Below are 21,818 nucleotides of genomic sequence, written 5' to 3'. Positions count from 1 at the left end.
CTTCTTTGACTAACCGTACTTCAATCACACTCTTCTCAATATATTTCTCCTCATTTCCACTTCTACATTGATTAGCATAATGTTTGGACTGCTTGCATTTTAAACAACTAATAACTTCCCTTTTAGGTCTTACCAGATGTGATCTAATCATGCATTGATTAGCCTTGTGTCCATAGTTATTGCAAATATAATAGTACCATGAAAGTTGTAACCTTTATTTTTTACTTCAACCGGATTATAATTTTAATTCATAACATGATTTATACAAAGACATGCTTTATGTCCAAACCTCTTGCAACTATAACACTAAATGGTTCTAAAAATTATTGACTTATGTGCAAATTTATTTCATTTAAAATAATATCCATTTAAAGATGGGTTCCTTTAAGCATTAGGTTGTCAAACTAGTGGTCTTCTTGAATTAAAATTCCGTTTCTAGGATTTTCTTTCATCTTCTATCTTTTTCTCCACTTCATCTTTGACTTCTTTGTTTTCCTCTTTATCATTCTGATTAGAATACATATCGGGTTGCAAACCAAGTCTGGTTTTGGCTGAATTAACTTGCTTTACGTTGATCAAATCTTTCAAGGGCTTACTACTGTCAAGTATTTTATTTTTTGCCTTTAGATTCTTCACCTCCTGCTCAAGCCTTCACATTCCTCAGACTTCTTCTTTATTGCTTCCTTCAGGAATTACTCTATCTCATCTTTTTCCTCAATCTTTTGCATCAGATCTTTAATAGTCTTCCTTGCCTACTTCAATTGATTGTTAAATCCCTTATGCATCATTTTGAGCTTCTGAATTTGTTCTCTTAGCTTCTGCACACATTCATTTTCTATATTCACATTCTCTTTCAATTCTTCATTCTCTGATTCAACACTTTCCATATCTTCAAGATCTGTCTTCAATTATTCATTCATCTAAAAATCTTTGGTCATGCATGTAGGTGCCATGATTCAACCAGCATGGATCTCCCTCAAGTGGTTAAGCTTCTAATCAAGGGACCAAAGATCTGATACCAATCATTGATTAGGTTGAAAGGACCAAAATACTGATAGGGGGGTGAATCAGTGTTCCCAAAGATGTAATTTAAACATTTTTGAAACTTTAATCTTCCATAGAGATATCAATCTTCATCATGCATACCTAACATATATAAAATGACAAATGAAGAATAAACATGAAGAACACAACCACAAGACAAACACCGGATTTTATATGTGGAAAACCCAAATGGGAAAAACCATGGAGAGTGTTAACTCTCAAGAGAATATAAATAGCTATATGGTGTTTACAAAAGGGGTGCCTCACTACTGGGTGGCTCACTACTGGGTGGCTCACTTCTAGATTGAAAAGAGATTCACTACCAGACTGCTCACTACAAAGATACAAAGGAACAAATTACTGTCAGAAAGCTCACTACAACAGAAAATGTTGAACTGAAAAGGATTGCATCTCCAAATGCAGATTAAGCTCAGATTACAATTTACAAACTCTTATAGTAGATTTAGTTAGAGATATATATATACAACTGTCCTACAATAGATTTGGTGAAGGACTACTGCACTATACAATATTGTATGTCTTCGTTGTCCGCAACTCACACTTCACACACTACTACTTGCGTTGTCGACTCTCTTTCACATATCTCATGAACTTCCTCAATCTCTTTCTCAAACACACCTTCATACCATTCCATTCCTTATGCTATTACACACACACACCCATGTGTGTGTGAAAAGTGGACCTGTATCTATATCTATATCTGAATACACATCACTTCAATTAAGTCATTAGATGCATGATTAGTAAATCAATAATCAATAATAAATAATAAACCATTGCAAAGCGACTTATTGCCTTCTAGTAGATGCGAGTTTAGATTTCTCTTAGATAGCTAAGCTATCCAGTGACTAGACAAAACCTAAATGAAGTATTTAATCTATATAAGCATAAGATTGAGCTAAATGAATACAAGATTTAAGCTAGATGGATGCAAGATTTGCAAGATTAATCTAACATGATTTAAAAAATATTAAGCTAAATGATTTAGTGATTATGCAATAACTAATATGCAAATATTCTCAATGCACAAATCTTAATGAACCTAGAGCAAAAACAACATAATAACAATATATTCTCTAGGATCCTTGAATGAGAGATGAAGGCCTGAATTTATAGAAAATTCAGAAAGAAACCAACAATTGGGATCAAATGATGATGAGCGGTCAAGATTTTCTAAGAAGAAGCACAATCTAGGTGAATTGATTTGATTGGCTTCTTTTCTCAGTTTTAAAGGAAATTGAACTAAAATTAAGATAGAATCAGAAAAAACTGATTTATTCTCTATTTCATTCAATTTTGAGATTTAAATGTTTTAATTGCTTTCTTTGAGATATTTATTCAATTTTTAATTTGATTTCCAAGATTATCTCCATTTGATTTCTTTTCTCAAATTTTTAATTCTTTTTTTCTAATTAATTCCTTTTTTTGATGATTTAATGGAAAATTGATTTATTTAATTAAATATGCTAGGATATTTAATAAAATAAATATGATAATTGTTTTAAAAATGATTTACTTGGAATGATCAATTAATTAAATATTTATTTAATTAATATTGAGTGATTAATTTGCCATGTGACATTTGATGATTTTAGAAATCAATTGATTAGGTGCTCAAGGTTGATTTAATTGCCTTTGGTGAGGACCTTGGTGGTGTTGTCGAGATTAGGGGCCCATGGTTTAGATGACCATTTTTAGGGTATTACATTTTCCCCTCTTTGAATTAATGTGTGAGCAACGAGTTGGTTCAAAGAAAATTTGATGTCTAGGAGATACCAGTTCTGAACTTGATTGATCACGAATCAAATGAAGAGTGAGGTATTCAATTTGTTTTGAAGTGATGAAACTAAACAAAGTTGATTAAAGCGATACCGATCCTGAACTTGATTGAACTAGCACCGATGAAGAGAAAATATACCAAACTTGAACTTGATTGATCAATAAGTGAATATTACTGATCTAGAACTTGATTGAACTAGACACAGTGAGCGAAGATAAAAACCGATCTTGAACTTGATGGATCAAGACACGATGAGCGAAGATAGACTATTCAGATTAATTTGATGAGATAAAACTGAACACCTGCTTAGATTGAGCATGTGATCAAAGATAATTTTTAAACCCTTGATTGAGTTTAAATGACTAATCAACTTGATGAAAAGCGATGAAACTGATTAACGTTAAGAGACTGATTCAGATGAAGCCAATATCAACTTGATATGAAGCGATGAAGTCAAGATGCCCCTAACAATGAGGTCTTGTTTGATGTTTTGTAAACATTAGCTACTCGACTTGTAATAAAGATTTTGAAATAAATTCTCAATTTTGAGGATGTGATTACTGATGATGATGTCATGAGTATGCCCCCTTGAGAGCGAAATCGAAAAATAACAAGGGTACGATGATTTTAGGAAATGTTTAGCGATGATAAGTTATTTGAGCACAAAGATTAATGTTGAAGTGTCATAATTAGAGTTGATTTGAGAATTAAATTGAGATTTAGCATTTATTAATGATAAATTAAGTACAAATTGAAGGAAAGAAAGAGGAGTTGATGAAATTTCTAAGCGGTCTTAGTTGTGCGAAATTGACTCAAAATCTGATCTCAGATTTTGATTTCGATCCCAAAAATGGAATCAACATGGTTGATTTAGCTTAGGGTACAATTTTCATGTCCATTGGAGCAAGTTGAAAAATTAGGGTTTTCGCTATATAAGGGTTCCATGTGTCATTTTCAATTCATTTTAACCTCTCCAAGTTTGAAATTTGAAAAGCCTTCTGCAAAGAAAAATGGCCATTCTGATCCAAGATCATCGATTCGAGCACCAGAGATGACATAGTCGACTGCGGAACTACGACCCAACGGTAAGTGATCAATCTTAAGCCTATGCATTTCATAAATTTTGACTTTTTGTTGATTTTTTTGCTTTTTTATGTCATTGAAAAGTAGTTTAATGTTGTTTTGTCATGCGGTAAGACACTGTCTTTTGTATGACAAATAGTTTGTCTTGTTTTTTGTCATTTGAGCATATATGTTTTATTGTATGATGTCATCCCAAGTCTCATGCGAGTTTGTTCTTCATAGCCCATATTATCGTGCAAGATAATACCATTTATTGTATGAGAATGTTTTATCATTCAACATGTAATCTTGACTCGTATGAGTTGCTGCTACTCTATGAAAACTCGTATGGAAAATAGTGAGCATTTTTAAGAGTTAAAACATGAATTTTTAATTTGAACTTCTGTGTATTTGCCTTCGCGTGCTTATTTAATATATATTGTAGCACAATTTGGATGAGTTACTGATAATCTGTTGTTTGATTTTTGTAGATTCGGTTGATGAATATCCTATTTCGGTGTGTATATCCTCTGATGATGAGGCTAGTATGGGAGCTATCAGATGTAGATAGAGCACATATTGATTTGTGTGATTTTACTCACCTTTTACATATGCCAGATATCGTTGTGAATCACGGTATGCTGACTGCTCTAGTTGAGCATATCCATTCAGAGCATAACACCTTTCATCCACTAGTTGGAGAGATGACCATTACACCAGAGGATGTGTACAACATTTTGAGGATTTCATTTTCTGCGGACAAGTTTGATTATGATTCTACTTAGCGACCTGGTATTTTATCCTTGAGACACATATTTCACAATGAGGACATTCTTGAGCGAGCTATCACTTGCGATGATATGATTAGCAGATACGATGATCAGTTTCCGCTATCATGTGTGTTAGCAGGTGTGTTAGGTTGTCTTGTCATGCTGAATAGGGGATAGCAGGGCTTTCTATGTGGCTGGGGTAGTATGCTCAAGAGACTACTGACTCAGTCCGAGAGATTAGGGTGGGGATCTTGTTTATTAGTCCACATGTATCATGAGATGCACAAGGTTGCATATAGAGATGGGAAGAGATTGGCTGTGGGAGTCCTAGTTTTGCAGATATGGGCATGGGAGAACATCCCAGTATGCAAGCTGATAGTATATGATTCTAGAGAGCCACACCAACCCATTGTTTATTGTTATTCAGGTTATGTTACTTCAGGCCCATCTGGGTAAGATGGACTACTGGAGGAGACAACTGGATGATCTACTTGCAATAGTATGGAGACTATACATGGGTCTGGAACTATGGGATGACTGGAGATCTTAGAGGAGGGACATGTTCATGACTCAACCTCTCATTAGCTGAGTAGTATCTATTATTGAGTGATTCGTGGTATCTAGGGTTATGAGGCAGTATGACAGGCCACAGGGTATATCACAGGAGTTCACCGCCTATGCCCAATATGGAGATGAGGAGAGACAAGGATGGGCCCCTAGGTTGTCCTATGCACTAAGCATGTAGGAGTTAGTCGGGTTACAATGACAATGATGGGATTACTTGGAGGATATTGTAGGTGCAGGGGTATTGCCGCAATATAGGGATTGATTTCAGAGACATCCCTTTCCTAGATTCACGGATCCTGCAGAGCATGCGCCTCTCATAGACGAGGCTGAAGATGAGGCCCCTACACAAGCACAGGTATAGGGATAGGGACATGGACAGAGAGAGGAGGTTCCTAGGTGGGCAGGAGGTGATCCTGGTTCTAGCAGCAACAGGGTACTAACTAGAGGGAAACAGTGGCAGAGAGGGGAGGGTGGATCTCTAGGAGTTGTTGGTGTTAGGGCTAGTGTTGCCAGGGAAGCTGAGGGTGGAGGCGTGGAGGAGCGAGAAGCTCCTAGGCAGGTGAGATAGTGGAGAGATGAGTAGGGAGGTGGAGAGGGAGGCAGAGAGCCTGTGAGAGAGCAGGGAGCAACAAACACACTACGGTCTATGAGAGCTAGATTAGAAGATTTGCAGTCACAGTTGACAGTGGCTCAGACATAGCTTGCAGAGTGAGACCGATAACTTGTGGAGGTTAGAGTAGAGCGAGTTACTCTCCAGTGAGAGGTTTTGCATTAGACGAGCCGGGCAGCCTACTATGTTGCAACTTATAGTTTAGCGGTTCTAGTAGTGTAGTAGGTTGTCCCATATTCTCAATATATGGCTTGATCTGAGGGAGATAGGGCTCCCAAATAGGATGTTGGGCAGCAGGCAACACCTCCTCCACCTGGCGATGAGGGAGAGGCAGAGAATTAGCCTTGTTATATCTCTTAGAATTTGTTATATACCCCATTTTTTGTAGCCCATACGATTCTTGCTTCGATGAGACATTATATATTGCAGTTGATATCATTTGTATTCTGAGACATTTATGATGATATATACGAGATCTTGATTTGATTTCATCGTACTTGTGTTGATTGATTACTAGATGTATTTCTATATGCGTTATTCTATATGTACGCATATCTTTTTAGTATGGATGTATATAATGCAAATGAATATGGATGTTCATTTTTTTTATTTCTTTTCATATGCAAATAATGATGAAAATGTGTAATGCAATTTTTTCTTTTCTATGCAATAATATGAATGTAAATAAGTAATATGAAATGTATAGATCTATATAAGATGTTTATGTATGTAGCTAACATCTCAGTACACAAGTACTCGATCAGAGAAATGATGATGAAAAAGAGATGACCTAGATGAGAAATGATGATGCTTCAAACTCTCATTCAGAAGATAAAGAGATCATTTATCATGCCGAAATTACTTGAAATGCATAAAATTTAGAATGAATGCAACCTACATGTAGTCACTAGATTTGGAATGCTTAATTTTCATCACTGAGGATTTACAAACAGAGCAGGAAAAATAGAGTTCCTTTCTTTATATGTGCAATATTAATTATCTTGTCTGCAATGACCTTTTTTTTCGTTCATATCTTTGGATAGATTACGCATGCATCCAAATTGCACATGAAAGAAATTCCCTCAAAATAGACAAAGAAATGAGTCCAACCTCCTTGTAGCATACAAATAAGTGGAGTCGAGGTATGTGTGGCGATTTCACCTTGATGTGAAGGCACTTATCACAGACACCCAGCTGATTAGATGTTTCCAGATCATCAAAATCAATCCTACAAGTAGAAAACAAAGAAAAATATTATGCCCCCAATCCTTTCTCCTCTTAGTCAAGATAGACTTCCTTGAGTTACTTAGAGGGAATAATAATAAAAAACCAATATAAAAGACAACACACAAAGACAATTTCATGCATACATCAAACTATGTAGTGATTTTTTTCAGTAGTCTTGTTTTGCTTGTTTAATCAGTGATAAAACTCTGCAGTAGTTAGGAGATAGGTGACTGACTTGGAGTGGATGACTGGGTACCACTGAAAAAAAGATGACTTGGTTGATACTGCTTAGGACATATAAATTGCTCAGTTGATTACCCTAAGACTAGGACGTTTGATCGGTTTCAAGTCATGAGGGTTCCAAAAGAACCAGGATGTCACAAAAGTGACTAAAAGTTATGTACAAGCGAAAGCAAAGATGTAGGAAAGCGAGAATGAAAACAAGAAATGCCAACGTTGTGTTGATAGATGGAGCTCTTGATACAAGAGGTGCCTGTTTACCAAGTTTTCACGTGCTTGGCAAAGATTCCTTCTCTTTTCTCTTTTTTTTTTTTCTTTTTTTCAGGACTTTTTTTTATTTTTAGGATTTCTTCAGGACTTTTCCTGATTTTTAGGATTTCTTCAGGACTTTTTAGCTGTATAGGCAGATAATATTTAGGTGAAGAATTTCTTCAAGTGGATGGTGTTGATCTATTCATGGAGTTGTTCTCCTTCTAATGTTGAGAGTTGATAGGCACCAGAGCCAAATACTACAATAACAATGTAGGGACCCATCCAGTTGGGTTCAAATTTTCCTTTTTTTTCTCGAAACTATTGATTTTTAGGATTTTCCCTTAGAACAAGGTCACCAACTTGAAATTATCGTTGTCACAGTTTCTTGTTATAACCTCTAGACATTCTCTTTTGATATTATCTTAGATGATCAAATGCCACTTGCCGACGTTCATCCAACAACTCGAGTTCTTGGAATCTAAATATTCTATAGTCTTCATTAGTAACAAGAACTTGCAAAGAAACTCTTAAAGATGGTATTTCCACCTCAATAGGTAAGACTGCTTTGGACCCATACACCAAAGAGAAAGGTGTAGCCCCAGTAGGTATTCTGATACTTATTCTATAAGCTCGTAGTGTAGGATTGAGTTGTAGATGCCAATCCTTTCTAGATTTATTTATTGTTCTATGTAAGATAGTCAACAAGTTCTTGTTAGATGCTTCAGCTTGTCCATTACCTTGAGGGTAGTATATGGATGACCAGTGTTGTTTTATTTTGAATTTTTCATAGAGTTCATCTAGATCTTTGTTCTTGAATTGTCCTCCATTGTCAGTCATAATGAATGAAGGTATCCCATACCTGCAAATAATATAGTTAAGGGTGAATAGAGATACTTGTTTACTAATTTATTTGATCAGCGGAACCGCTTCTAGCCACATAGTAAAGTACTTAGTGGTAGTTATAATAAATTTGTGACTGTTAGACGATGCAGGATATATTTGGTCAATGAGATCAAATACCCATTGTTGAAAATGCCAATGTGTAATGAAGGGTATGAGATTCCCATGTAGCTAACACTTCTCACAAGTTTTAGAAAAATTTATAGCATCTTTCTCCATGTCAGGCCAGTAATAGCCAACCCTTAGTAGTTTCCATGCTAAAGTTAGACTGTTTGAATGAGATCCGCAAATATCTTCATGAACTTTAGATAATGCGCATTAGGACTCTTCAGTTTCTAGACACCTAAGCAAAGTATTATCCAAACCTCATCTAAATAGATCATTAGCGATGATGACGTACCATGAGGCATTTCAGATTAGGCTCCTTTTCTCATTACGGGTAAGATTATCAGGGATAAGTTGGTCACGCAGGTAAGAGTAAATGTGGTTGTAGCGAGATGAGTCATGTCCAATAATAGAACAAACCATCTAGGAGTCAGGAGAATCATATGAAGGATAATGTAACTCTTCCACTAGGAATTCAAAGCAAAAGTTATACTCTGGTAGTTGCGCTATAGATGCCAGAGTAGTCATAGCATCTGCTACTCTGTTTGCTGATCTGGGAATCTGTTGAAATGATACAAAGGTAAAGTATTTCTTGAGATCATCAACCATTCTCTTATAAGGCATTAGTTTCTCATCTCTAGTCTGATATATATATCATTGATTTGGTTGATAATCATCTAAGAGCCTCCATACATGTGTAACTCAACAACCTTCCACTCGATAGCTAGCTTGATCCCATTTACCAAAGCTTCGTACTTTGCAATGTTTATTGTGCAAGGGAAGAGAATCTTGTAAGCTTTTGGGATTGAATATTTTTGAGGAGTAATAAAAAGTATACCAACACCGGAACCATGTTAGGTAAAAGACCCATCAAAGAACATCTTCCATGATCGCTGAGTTAGGTGCATGATAGTCTCATTTGGGAATTCCACGTGAAAAGCTTGATTATCTTCAAATGGAGCATCAACAAGTTGATCTGTGATGACCCATCCTTTGATGGCTTTGCATTCTACGTATTCAATATCAAATTCTGTAAGAACCATGACCCATTTTGCTAATCTTTCTATAAGTGTTTCTTTGTTGAGAAGGTACTTGAGCGGATCAATCTTAGCCACTAGCTTGATAGAATGTACTTACATGTAGTGTCTCAATTTCTGTGATGCAAAGACTAGTGCCAAACAAGCCTTTTCTATGATAGTATAGTTCATTTCATAGGACACCAAGGTTCTGCTGATATAATACATAGCTCTTTCTTTGTTATTCTCATCTTGTTGTGCTAAAAGTGCCCCCAGTGATGTATCTGTAGCTGATATGTAGAGAATCAATGGTTTACCTTGAATTAGTGGCATCAATATAGGTAAGTTTGAAAGATACTCCATGAATTGCTTTAGGTGTTGTTCACAATCTTCATCCCAGTTGTATTTTACTCCTTTTAATAATTTCTTTGTGAATGGTTGAGCATTATTTGCTAGCTGAGAAATAAAGCATCTTATTGATTGGAGGCATCCTTGTAAACTTCTCATTTGACTGATATTCTTGGGAGGTGGCATTTCCATGATAGCCTTAACTTTTCCTGGATCCACTTCAATTTCTTTTGCTAAAACAATATATCCTAGGATCTTACCAAACATAACTCCAAATGCAAATTTCTTAGGATTTAATCTAAGCTTGAATTTTTCTATTCTACCTAATATTGGACCTAGTTCTGATAGATGTGTTGATATTTTCATGGATTTAACTAGAGTATCATCAACATAGTCCTCCATGTTTTTGTGCATCATGTCATGAAAAAATATTGTCACATCTCTTTGATAAGTAGCACCTCCATTTTTTAACCCAAAGGGCATTACATTCCAACAGAAGGTCCCATGTGCACAGGTGAATGTTGTTTTCTCTTGATCCTCGGGTGCAATTTTTATCTGATTATATCTAGAAAAATCATCCATTAAAGAATACATTTCATAGCCAATAGTCATATCTACGATCATGTCTATATTGGGTAGTGGAAAATCATCCTTGGGATAAGCTTTGTTCAGATCTCTGAAATTAGTGCAAACACAGATTGACTTGTCAGGTTTGGAAATAGGTATAATATTAGATATCCATTCGGCATAATCAATTGCTCTGATGAATCCAGCTTTCAGTAATTTTTCTAGTTCAAGTTTAACAAGTAATGCAATATGAGGATGCATTTTTCAGAGTTTTTTCTTAACAGGTTTGACTCTAGGAGTGATAGAAAGATCATGCATAATGAGGTCAGGATCCAAACCCGACATATCAGCATATGTCCATGCAAAATTGATCTTATATGTGAAGAAATCAGCAAATTCTTTTAGTTCTTTAGCTGACAAGGATTGAGCTACATGTATAGTGTGTGGAGCTTCTTCTGTTCCATCATTTATTGATTGTGTTGGTTCAATTAGCATTGATAATCACTCTTGAAAGTGATCAGGCAAAATGTCAAGTATCTCACCTTCAGGAGCCTTAGAGAGGTTTTCACTGTTAGGTATGTCCTTTATTTTTACTATTTTTGATTCTGACACCCCCACAGTGTGGTTTTCACCATCAGATCTTTTTTTAAATTTTTTTGATATTTGCAACTAAGATACCTGACATTTTTTGTTGTCATATTCTCAATTTGTTCACTGGTAGAAGAGTTCATTGGTTCAATTGCATTAAGATAGCAGGTTAAGGTTTAGTCATTGGCAAAGGTAGGTATACTCAAAGGTTGATCTTGGAGAGTACAGTCAATTAGTTTAGGATGTACCAAGGATAAGGTGTTAACAGGTTCAAGGAAGTTCACAATATTATCATTATAACTTCAGACCGACAAGTTGAGTTCTAGAAGACTACCTTGCATAAGTGTCTTGAGACCAGGAAGAGTTACAACATGGTTATCAAAGAGCACATTAATATCTAGAGGACCTAACCCAAATAACCTACCACTAGCATTATCTTCTACATTAGACTGGACTACATATCGTGGTTCGATAGTAACATGGTCACCCTCCAAAATTTAGACATTCTTGACAGAGTAGTCATAATGTGATGTCGAATAGGTATTGTCATAAATAGAGCTTATATCAGAATCATTAGATTCATAAGATGAAGTTTTAGACTCTTATTCAAGTGATTGAGTAAAAGTATGTATAGTGTCAACATCTACATCTTTAATGCTGAAAGTTTCTTCATGATTGGGGTCATTGATCACTTGTATTTTATATACTTTTTGGCATAACCTTGATGGCTCTGTGAGTCTCTATCATCTATTCCATTCAACTTATTTTGGACTAATGACTGGTTCTGCTTCTATAGCTTCTAATTCTTCTTCTGTAGTTCCATACTTGATTTGTTTTGTCTTATTAGAGGGAGAATTTTTTTGTGTTGTTCCTTCTTTCAGTTGTTGTTCATAGTCTCCTTGTCTTTTTAGTTTGATTTCTTCTATTTCCCTTTACAGTTTTAAGCGTATCAACTCTTGTGTGTCATCTATGATATCACTAGATTCTTCAAGGGTTTCTATAGTAGATGTATCTGAGAGATGATCTGAACCCCATTCATACTCATTTGAATCAGTTTTTGAGTCATCTACTTGTTGTCTATCGGTATATGTGACTAGAATGTTCAGTGGTGCAAACAATTCTTTGATTCCTTCGATTTCTTCCCTCGTGTCTTCTAGGATTTCTACTGCTTGTAGTGTTATAGCTGATATAATTGGCACTTGATTACCAATCATTTCCTTTCTCTTGATTGCCAATTCTTCTTGTTCATATTCATATTCTACATGAGTTTGTTGAGTATTTCTTTCCTGTGATGTTGAAGGTAGTGTCTTTTTCCTCCATTTCGGTTGAGAAATGTTTCTAATCTGATGATTTTCTTAGATTGTATCCAAGTCCAGCTTTATCATTTATAGACTTAGTTTTTAGTTGAATAGGTTCAACAATACCTTCTTGGCACTTTCCTAGAGGACCGATACCTGAGTATCCTATGCACTGAAGCATCTTATAGCCTAGACCATATTGTGTCAAGGAGATTTCACAATGTCATATTTCTTTGTTTTTACTATCTTCTTTGAAAAGCCATTTAAGAGCAACATCTTCTTCTATTTCATTTGCAAGGGAAGTAGAGGAATGTATAATGATACCATCGTAAATGATATTTGATGTTGAAGTTTGTGGCTTCATAACCTCTGATGGTTTTCCATACTATCTCAATGATGGAGGAAGAGACATTAGTGAAAGCACATGTTCTATTTTGTATCCATCCATACCAGTATCTGTGATTTTAAATTTCTTTTCTAAATCTTTCAGTAAAGTTTCTAAAGTTTCAGTTGTAGAAGTTGCTCTATTATGAGGAACAAAAGAATCAACACTCTGTGTTAGCGCATTACAGGTATAGCTTGTATGAGAAAGAATACTAACTTCAACTCCATTGTAAGGAAATTTCAAGTACTGATGATATGTATATGGTACTGCTTTCATTTCGTGAATCCATGGCCTACCTAGTAAATTGTTGTATGAAAGAGGAAGGTCCAGCACCTAAAAAATGACATCTCTTTCCACAGGTCCTACCCTGATTGGTAAGAGTAATAGACCTTTAGAGGTTCTTTCTTCTTCATCATAAGCTTTGATCATTATTTTCTTTGTTGGATCAATGACATTTTCAAAAAAGCCTAGCTGTTTCAGTAAATTGTAGGTACAAATATTCAACCCAGTGCCTCCATATATCAAAACACATTTAACTTGGTGTTTATGGATCATAGATTTGATGTGTAATGGCTGGTTATGCAGGTGATTCAGTGAGTTGTCATCTTCTCCAGAGAATGTGAGATAATGAGGATAATTTAGGTGACCCACCATGGATTGAAACCGATCAACATCTAAATCTTTAGGAACATTTGTAGTGAGCAAAGATTTGTCCAAGATTTCTCTATGAGCAGCAGATATTTTAAGCAGTTCTAAAATGGAGATTTAAGCATTAGTTCTTTTTAGTTGTTCAACAATGCTATAGCCAGGAGAGGACGATGAAGCCAGTTGCTTAGATTTAGTTGTGATTGTATCTATTTTTTTGTTTGAGGAAGTTGGTAGGTTTGATGTTGTTTGAGAAGGAGTGGAGGAACTAGCACCTTAGAGAGTAACCTTCTTTTGAGCACGGGTCACAAGATTTGCAGTTTGTGCTTGATTTTGTTTATCTTTGATTATGATCACATTACAATATTCAGATTGGGAAGATTCAATCATGTTGATCACGTTGTCATTGTTAGTGTAGGTGTAATTGAATTTAGCACCTCCGTTAGATTTTGAGGAATCACCTTGTTCATAAGCAGGTAGGGGATCTTTAAAATCCTTGTGATCAACATTAGTCATGTGATTTCCAAAACCAATTTTGCCAGTGTCGATGAGATCTTGAATTTCATGTCTAAGTTTCATGCAGTTGTTTGTGTTATGTCCTTTATTTTGATGATATTCACAATATTCATTTTCTCTCCACCATTTGGGTTTAACTTCTGGATCATATGGTCTAGTATTGTCTGGTAATGTTATCAGGTCATTTTCCAATAAAGTTTTAAAAGTTGATTCATATGATTCATCTAGAGGAGTGAACTTGCGTTTAGGCTTTGAAAGCCAAGGTTTCTCTTTAAACCATTCTTTTGATTTTTTTTGAGGATTTTTTGCTGTGGTTTCAGCTACTTTGAGTGCTTGTGTGCCGCTAGCAAGATTAAATATCGTGGATATTGATTTTTCTTGAATAGTATCTACTAATCCGTCATTAACAATATTTCTATTGTTATCTTTGCCATATTTCCAATATTTGTTCTTTTCTTTAGAACTAGAACTTTGCAATGTTTCTTTCCAAAGTGATATATCTCCTTTCTTTATAAGCACATATTCTATTTTGAGGGTGATATCTACCATTTTGTTGAATGAAGGATATACTTGCATTTGGATACTATATTTTAATTCAGGGACTAGGTTATTGACGAAGATATCCATCTTCTCAGAATCTGGAATAGGTCATGAATATACAGAGAACATCTTTCTCCAACGTTGAAGAAAGGTGAGAAAAGGTTCTCCTATTTTCTATTTAGTGTTGCAAAGCTTAATCATAGTGACTGGATGACAAATGTTATAGGAGTATTGTTGTAGAAACAATTGGATTAATTCCTCAAAAAATTTGATTCCCATAGGTAGGCTTGAAAACCATTCCATAGCTTGTCCTCCTAAACTTCTCAGCAAAAGGCACATGAGATATGTTTGTTCATGCATGAATTCCATACATAAAGCAAAAAATTCTCTGACATGGTCTTGAGGATTTGTATTTCCATCATATTTATCAAACTTAGGCATCTCTAGTTTTGAGGGAAATGGAGGCATGTAAATGTTTTTGTAAAATGGAAATGGGCATATCGTGTCCAGAGAATATTGCTTTGATGATTTATCTTTGTTTTTCTAGTTCTGTGATTTCAGTATGTAACACTTGCAATAATTTTTTTACCAAGGCTAAAGGTGTCTCTTTCTCTTTAGTGATGAGGGTTTCAATGTTATAATTAATAGGAAGTTTGGCACCTTGCTTTGCTAGCTCTAGAAAATAGTCTTCTTTTTCTCTAGACATGATGACTTTCATCATCTTTCAGAAATGCTTATTGTTTAGCCATTTATTTATACTAGTTTCTGAAGGTTCAGAAGCGACAGATTCATCTGATGAAGAATCACTATCAATGGCACAAGTGTTGAGTTTGTCATAAGTAGCTTGTCATTCTTTCCTTTCTCTAGACATGATGGGAGATAAGGGTTGATAAAAAAATGGTAAATTTGACGATGAGTGTTTATTGGAGAAGGGCTCTTCTACAAAGAATGGATTGCCTTGTGATGAAAAGGATGGCCCTTTAACTTTTTTTAGTTTTATTTTGAGAACTTTTGGTTTGAACAGATATTTACAACCGATGGGACTGAGAGCTTGATGTGATTCAGAAGTCAAGATAAAATGGAAGCTAGTTATTTGTTTAACGTAGTGATTGAGGGAAGTAACTAAGATCTGGTATGGTTTCAGGAATGATCTATCCTAGATAAGATGTTATCTAAGTTAACTTAGGTTTGATAAGTAGTTGATTTAACTAGCTGAGAGATGGTCGACAAAATCATGCAACACAACGATAGGGGTACGCTATCAAGATTGTTTATGCTTAGAATTACGATGTCCAGTTTTATGCTCACTGGTTGTAGACTGATTTGAGCAGGTTTGACTATTTTGATTGACAAGAATAGGAATTCGTATGACATAGTTTGCAGGTCCAGATGACAATTTAGCAATTACCAGATGATAAAGACAGTATTTCGTACGAGTTTCTTCCTGATTTCATATGACAGTTGGGTAGACTCCAAATGATAATATGCTGAATGTTATGTATTTTTGCATTACAGACTGGAAGAGACCAGATGAAAGTTTATCAGACTCATATGACATAGTTTGTAAATCTAGACGAAAAACTATTAGGATCAATGAAAGGTCGTACGACAAGATGTATCTAACAAGACGAGAATTCAACAAACTTGTATGACAGAGAACTAGATAGAAATAAAATTTTGATAGGTAGAGTTTGTGAACGACTGATGACTACTAGTTTTTGATAAGGACTAATGTTTTGATGACTGATAGAGACCAGTTTTGGACATGGACAAAGTTTATCATTGAGTTTTTGATTTGTTTTCTCCAGTTTCAATATTTCAGTTTTAGTTTGAGGGGTGAAAACATAGAAAACACGCAAGATATATAATAATTCCAATCACAGCATGCTAACCCTATGGAAGTTGGCATAGAGAATAAAAACTTTTCTTACTGATTTAGATACACACCCAATAGCTAATCAGAATATGGCCAGTGAGTCTCATGCAATGGATTCTCAATGTTGTATTAGCTGACTCCAAGCACTATGGGGGCACGATATGGTAAATGTCTTGGGAGAGTTACTGTCTCTCTTACACAAAGATTATCCCCGTTTCAGAGGTGAATCAGGTAGCTTCTATCTTATGGTTATAAGTTAGTAATTTCACTTGAAATTACCCCTTGAAGTCACATAAGCATGATTGAGGCCTATAGCCTGACAAGGTACTGAAACAGACTGTAGTCACATAAATGTGATTGAGACCACGAGACCCTACAAAATGCTCGATATGAGAGATATCAAAGAGAAAACTCAAATAATCCAATCCTCTGAGACTTTAATCACCATAGGCCTATTTATTATAGTGAGTTGGAATTCTCAGGTCCAACTATACTCACTTGGGTTGTTCTCATAGGGTGATTACTTTTTCCCATTGTGACAGGCCCGCTAAAGGTATACAAATCTTAAAATTTAGAAAAATCTTCAAGGGTCTAGATTTCTAATTGTCTGTAAAAGACAAGAGCATACTCTCCTACCTCTCTAATTTTTCTAAAAACATGAAAGACAGATTTGTTCTTTAACTAGATAGCAATTTAAATGCCTAAAAAAATGAACTTTAAAGAAAATATGAAGTTTGGTAGATTTTCTTTTAGGCAATCTACAAAAACAACGCATTAGTAGTCATGTTGTTTTTTATTCTTTGACATGTGTGTTTGATTGATAAATTCTTTGTCAAGCATCCTGCAAGAAACTGGTTAGGCTGTAAAAATCTCAGGTAAACAAAAGACAAACCAGGGTTAGCATCAGTGTTAGTAAAATCAAATTTTAATTCACAAAAAAACCCTGGCAATTAGACTATATTTGAAACGATAAAACATAAATTTGTACGCTAGATTATACCTTCTCACACAAGCATTCTCACCTGCCCGAATGACAAAACACCGAGTTGAATTATCAGAGTAGAAACTCGTACGAGCTTCTTTTCTAACCTGCATGATAAAACATATATCTTCCTAGAATGTTGTACGAAGAAGAAAGTAAACTTGTACGATGTTTTGCAGAGACTATAAGGACGAGACCTGCAAGATTAAAAAAAAAGGTGATTTTGAGGCCGAAGGATAGAATTCTGAGCCCCACGTTGGGCACCAAAAATGTGTGTGTGAAAAGTGGACCCGTATCTAAATATGTATCTAAATACACAACACTTCAATTAAGTCATTAGATGCATGCTTAGTAAATCGATAATCAATAATGAACAATAAACCATTACAAAGTGACCTATTTCCTTCTAGTAGATGCAAGTTTAGATTGCTCTTAGATTGCTAAGCTATCTAGTGACTAGACAACACCTAAATGAAGGATTTAATCTATATGACCATAAGATTGAGCTAAATGACTACAAGATTTAAGCTAGATGGATGCAATATTATGCTAGATGGATGCAAGATTTGCAAGATTAATCTATCACGATTTATACAATATTAAGCTAAATGATCTAGTTGTTGGTATTATGGATGTGCTGCATTGGTTTTGTCATTGATGTCAACACTTGTCAACACTTATCCTTGTAGAGATTCCTGGTTATGTTCACCGACATGTTCAGTGACTTATGCATAGTCACCGGTATCCGGTTCATCGACAGGTTATATCGTTCACCAGCACTGAGGATGATCTATTATCATCTGGAGATTAATTGGTTATGTCGAAGACATCATTTGGACACTTGGTTTTGATAATTTGATTATTGGTACAATCAAGTTTTCATATTTGTTGTTACCGACAAATAGGTCTAGGTTATGGACTGACAAACATTATCTATTCCAGATCAACATGACACATTATGGAGATGATTTGTTATTACTATAAATGCATTGAGTCGACGTCATGCATCGCATATTGATTCATTTGTAATTGATTTAATTTTAATATCTTAGTGAGCCAACCTACACAATTGGTCTTAGGTTTTGGTATATATATGTAAGATATCATTTATGAGATTATGTAGAGGTGTGTGAAAAAGGATTGTTATAAGGTATATGTGAATATAAGTAGAGCTATACATGCAAACATCATTTGAAGATTCAAGGAAGGTATGAGGAAGGAAATTAGCTTAACTGGTACTGAATCCAGCATATGAAGATGCTATTTTGAGCAGTACATTATCATTGGATTTAACCATCCAATTGTAGTCAGTGTGACTCCCATTTTTGTGATTGAGCAATGAGCTCTAGGCAGTTGGCCTTTCTGCATGTGCAGACCCCATTCAGTAGTATCATCTGATTGTGGGTAATGTTTCCCACCATGGTTTTTCCCCTTACAAGGTTTCCACATATAAATATCTGTGTTATGTGTTGTGTATGTTATTTGTCTTTCTGTTTCATGCATTAAACTTTACTGGTACTGTTATTAATTTCTAAACTGTCTACCGGCATTAAATTTTGGTTTACCGGTATTATGCACTAAGTTTGGTTAAGTTATATTTGGATTGAAATTAATAGAAAATTGATTCACCCCCCCCTCTCAGTTGCCTTCGGGTCCTAACACTAGTGAGTATGCAATAACTAATATGCAAATATTCTCAATGCACAAATCTTAATGAACCTAGAGGAAAAATAACATAATAACATTATAAACTCCAAGATCCTTGAATGAGAGATGAAAGCCTGAATTTATAGAAAATTCAGAAAGAAACCAATGGCTAAGATTTGTTGGTGTAAATAAATATTCATTATGGATATTATTACACTTTACTTAAGTTAACTTAGGATAATGCATCTCTTTGTAGTTTGGATTTGAGACACTTAGGAAAGTGTGCACATAGGGATATAGCTTGTAGGAGAAATTTCACCTTTTGTGGTCTTATTTTGCTATTACACTCCACATTCGGTGGGCCATCCACCTCTTGTGGAAGATTATATTATTTCTCCTACCTAACCCTAGTATTTATTACCTACCCTTGGTTCTCATTGAGCCACATGTCATGATTGTGTGTTCGTATATCCATATGGCCTTGCCTATATAAGTAGGCCCATATTAATTGTATTGGTTAATCCAGTTGATTATTTGCATATTGATGAGAATATTATTTGTTATTGTCACTCTTTTGTCTCTCTTTTATACTTTTCATTGTTCCCTTGATTTTGGCAAAATCTCACATGGTATCAGAGCCATTGGGGCTTCATTGATTGATTTTTGGGAGACATTTTGGAAGGCTTCTATTTTGAATCTGAGGAACAATGCTTTTTGGAGGCATCTTAGAGCATTTTCAACCTCACCATTGCATCCGGGAGGTCGTTTCCATAAAATCAAGTATAAACTTGACCTATTTTGGTGAAAATCAAATTTTGGGTGTTGGAGGAATTTTTTGCCCAATTTGGGTGGTACGGTATGAAATTTTTGGATTTCAAAACAAAAATTCTGAAAATTTCTTCTTTTTCTAGTTTTGAAAAAAAAAAATTAAGAATTTTTTTTTTGAGAAAGGGGTTTTATTTTTCAAAAAAAAAAGAAAAAAATAAATGTTTGGGGGTCCATAGACCCCCTCCTGTCCCGTCGTACTCTTTTCTGCAGGCTCCATAGGTCCGTGCAGCATCCAATGTTAGTGCAACATCCCTCCAGTCTGGTCATTTCCCGACGGCCTCCACAGCTCCCGAAAGCTGCCTCCCGCAGTCCCCGACAGCCCCTCCATGTGCCTTCTGGCCTGTAGTGAACCTACTGGCCATCGAGACCCTTGCTGCTGCCACGGGCGCCTCCAGCCACTACTCCACCCATGATAGCCACCGCTCTACCCGCGTTGACCACCGTGACCCCCATGCTAGCCCTGCCACCACTGCCCGCGTCGGCCCCCAGCGACAGCAACCCGACTCTCTGCTCCGGCAGCAGCGACCGACAACCGGATCCCGATGGCCCCACCACTGCTAGCAGCAACTCGGCTCTCCACTTCGGTAGCCGCCACTGACCCTTTGACAGTCTCTTTTCAGCTGCGGACAATTTTTCTGGCCGCCATCTATTAGTTTTCCGGCGACCGCTGACAGAGCTTGTCTGCCTGCCATGTCAACAGACCACATCACCCACCTTTGTATGCCACATCACCGGTAGGTCCAATCACCTGCCACGTCAGCATATTTGCCCAGTCAGTGCCACCTGGTAGTTTTTTTGCTCATTCAACGCCCAGTCAACATTTTTTGAAAATCTTTTAGACCCCTCTTTGTTGAGCAGTTTGGATTTTTGAGTCAACTTTGGAGGCTCATAACTTGCTCAATTTTGCTCTTTTTTGGGTACAATTCTTTTTGATTTGGGATAATTTTCCGTGCTCTTTGCAGTGGTGCAATTAGTTTCTAATTTTGGTGCACAATTGTTTTGGAATTTTTGGATTCTCTCTGTTGTACCTATTCAATCCTAAATTCTGCAACTTCAAAGGCTTCGTTTGAGCTCATACAACCTCTTTTTTAGGTGCTATTTTTTTTGAAAGTGCATGTTTTTTGTCTGCTTTCATAATATATGATCAGTTTTTAGATATTTTGAGTGGAAATTGTACTTTCAGATATGGGTCTTATTTGACCTAATTAGTACTTATAATTTGCTTGGATCTTAGTTTAGATCTCTTGCACTATTAGTTTGAGTCTCTTTTGGCCTTATTGAGGCAGTTGTAAAATTGAAATCAGAAGTCCACTTTGCCATTGTTTGCAAGTGGCCCATTGTACACGCACTAAGTATAAAGTGCCAAATCATCACTTTTTGGGGGGTTCTTTGATTGAGTGAATTTGGGGGGGTTGATGAATAAATGATGAACAGTTAGTACCAAGCTGGTATTGAGAGGGGGGGTGAATCAGTACAGGCAAAAACACTTTCCCTGAACTAGTTTGACTGCACACACTGAACTTTGACTGGCAAGCAATAACACTGGTCTAAATCAGATTACTACCAGTAAAACACGGTGAGAATGTAAAAGACATAAACTAGAAACCCTTATCTTTTTATATAATCTAATACCTCATTTCCACTTCACCCTTATGCATAAACAGGTAATCTATCATAAAAAATATAATGACTGCTAGTTCAACATATTTTACTAGTTTGACATAAAACACTAAACCATCACATGAAAGGCATCACACATGACACACTCATTTTTCACGTGGAAACCCAACTGGGAAAAACCACGGTGGGGATGAATACCCACAAGTTGTTCTTGAACTCTTCTGAAGTCTTCTCTGTTAGGAGCCTAGTCCAATTAAAGACTATTACAATAGGTTCTGCTAGGAACCGATCCTACTTGGGATCACCCAGTTAAGGGATGGCTAAATACCCAGTTAAAGGTTAGAACCTTGTTAAAGGTTACCTCGCAAGAGGATTTGAAGAACT

The sequence above is a fragment of the Cryptomeria japonica genome, chromosome 7 (assembly GCF_030272615.1).
Source record: "Cryptomeria japonica chromosome 7, Sugi_1.0, whole genome shotgun sequence".
Classification (NCBI taxonomy): domain Eukaryota; kingdom Viridiplantae; phylum Streptophyta; class Pinopsida; order Cupressales; family Cupressaceae; genus Cryptomeria; species Cryptomeria japonica.
The sequence above is the reverse complement of the archived record's forward strand: the minus strand, read 5'-3'. Positions refer to the sequence as shown.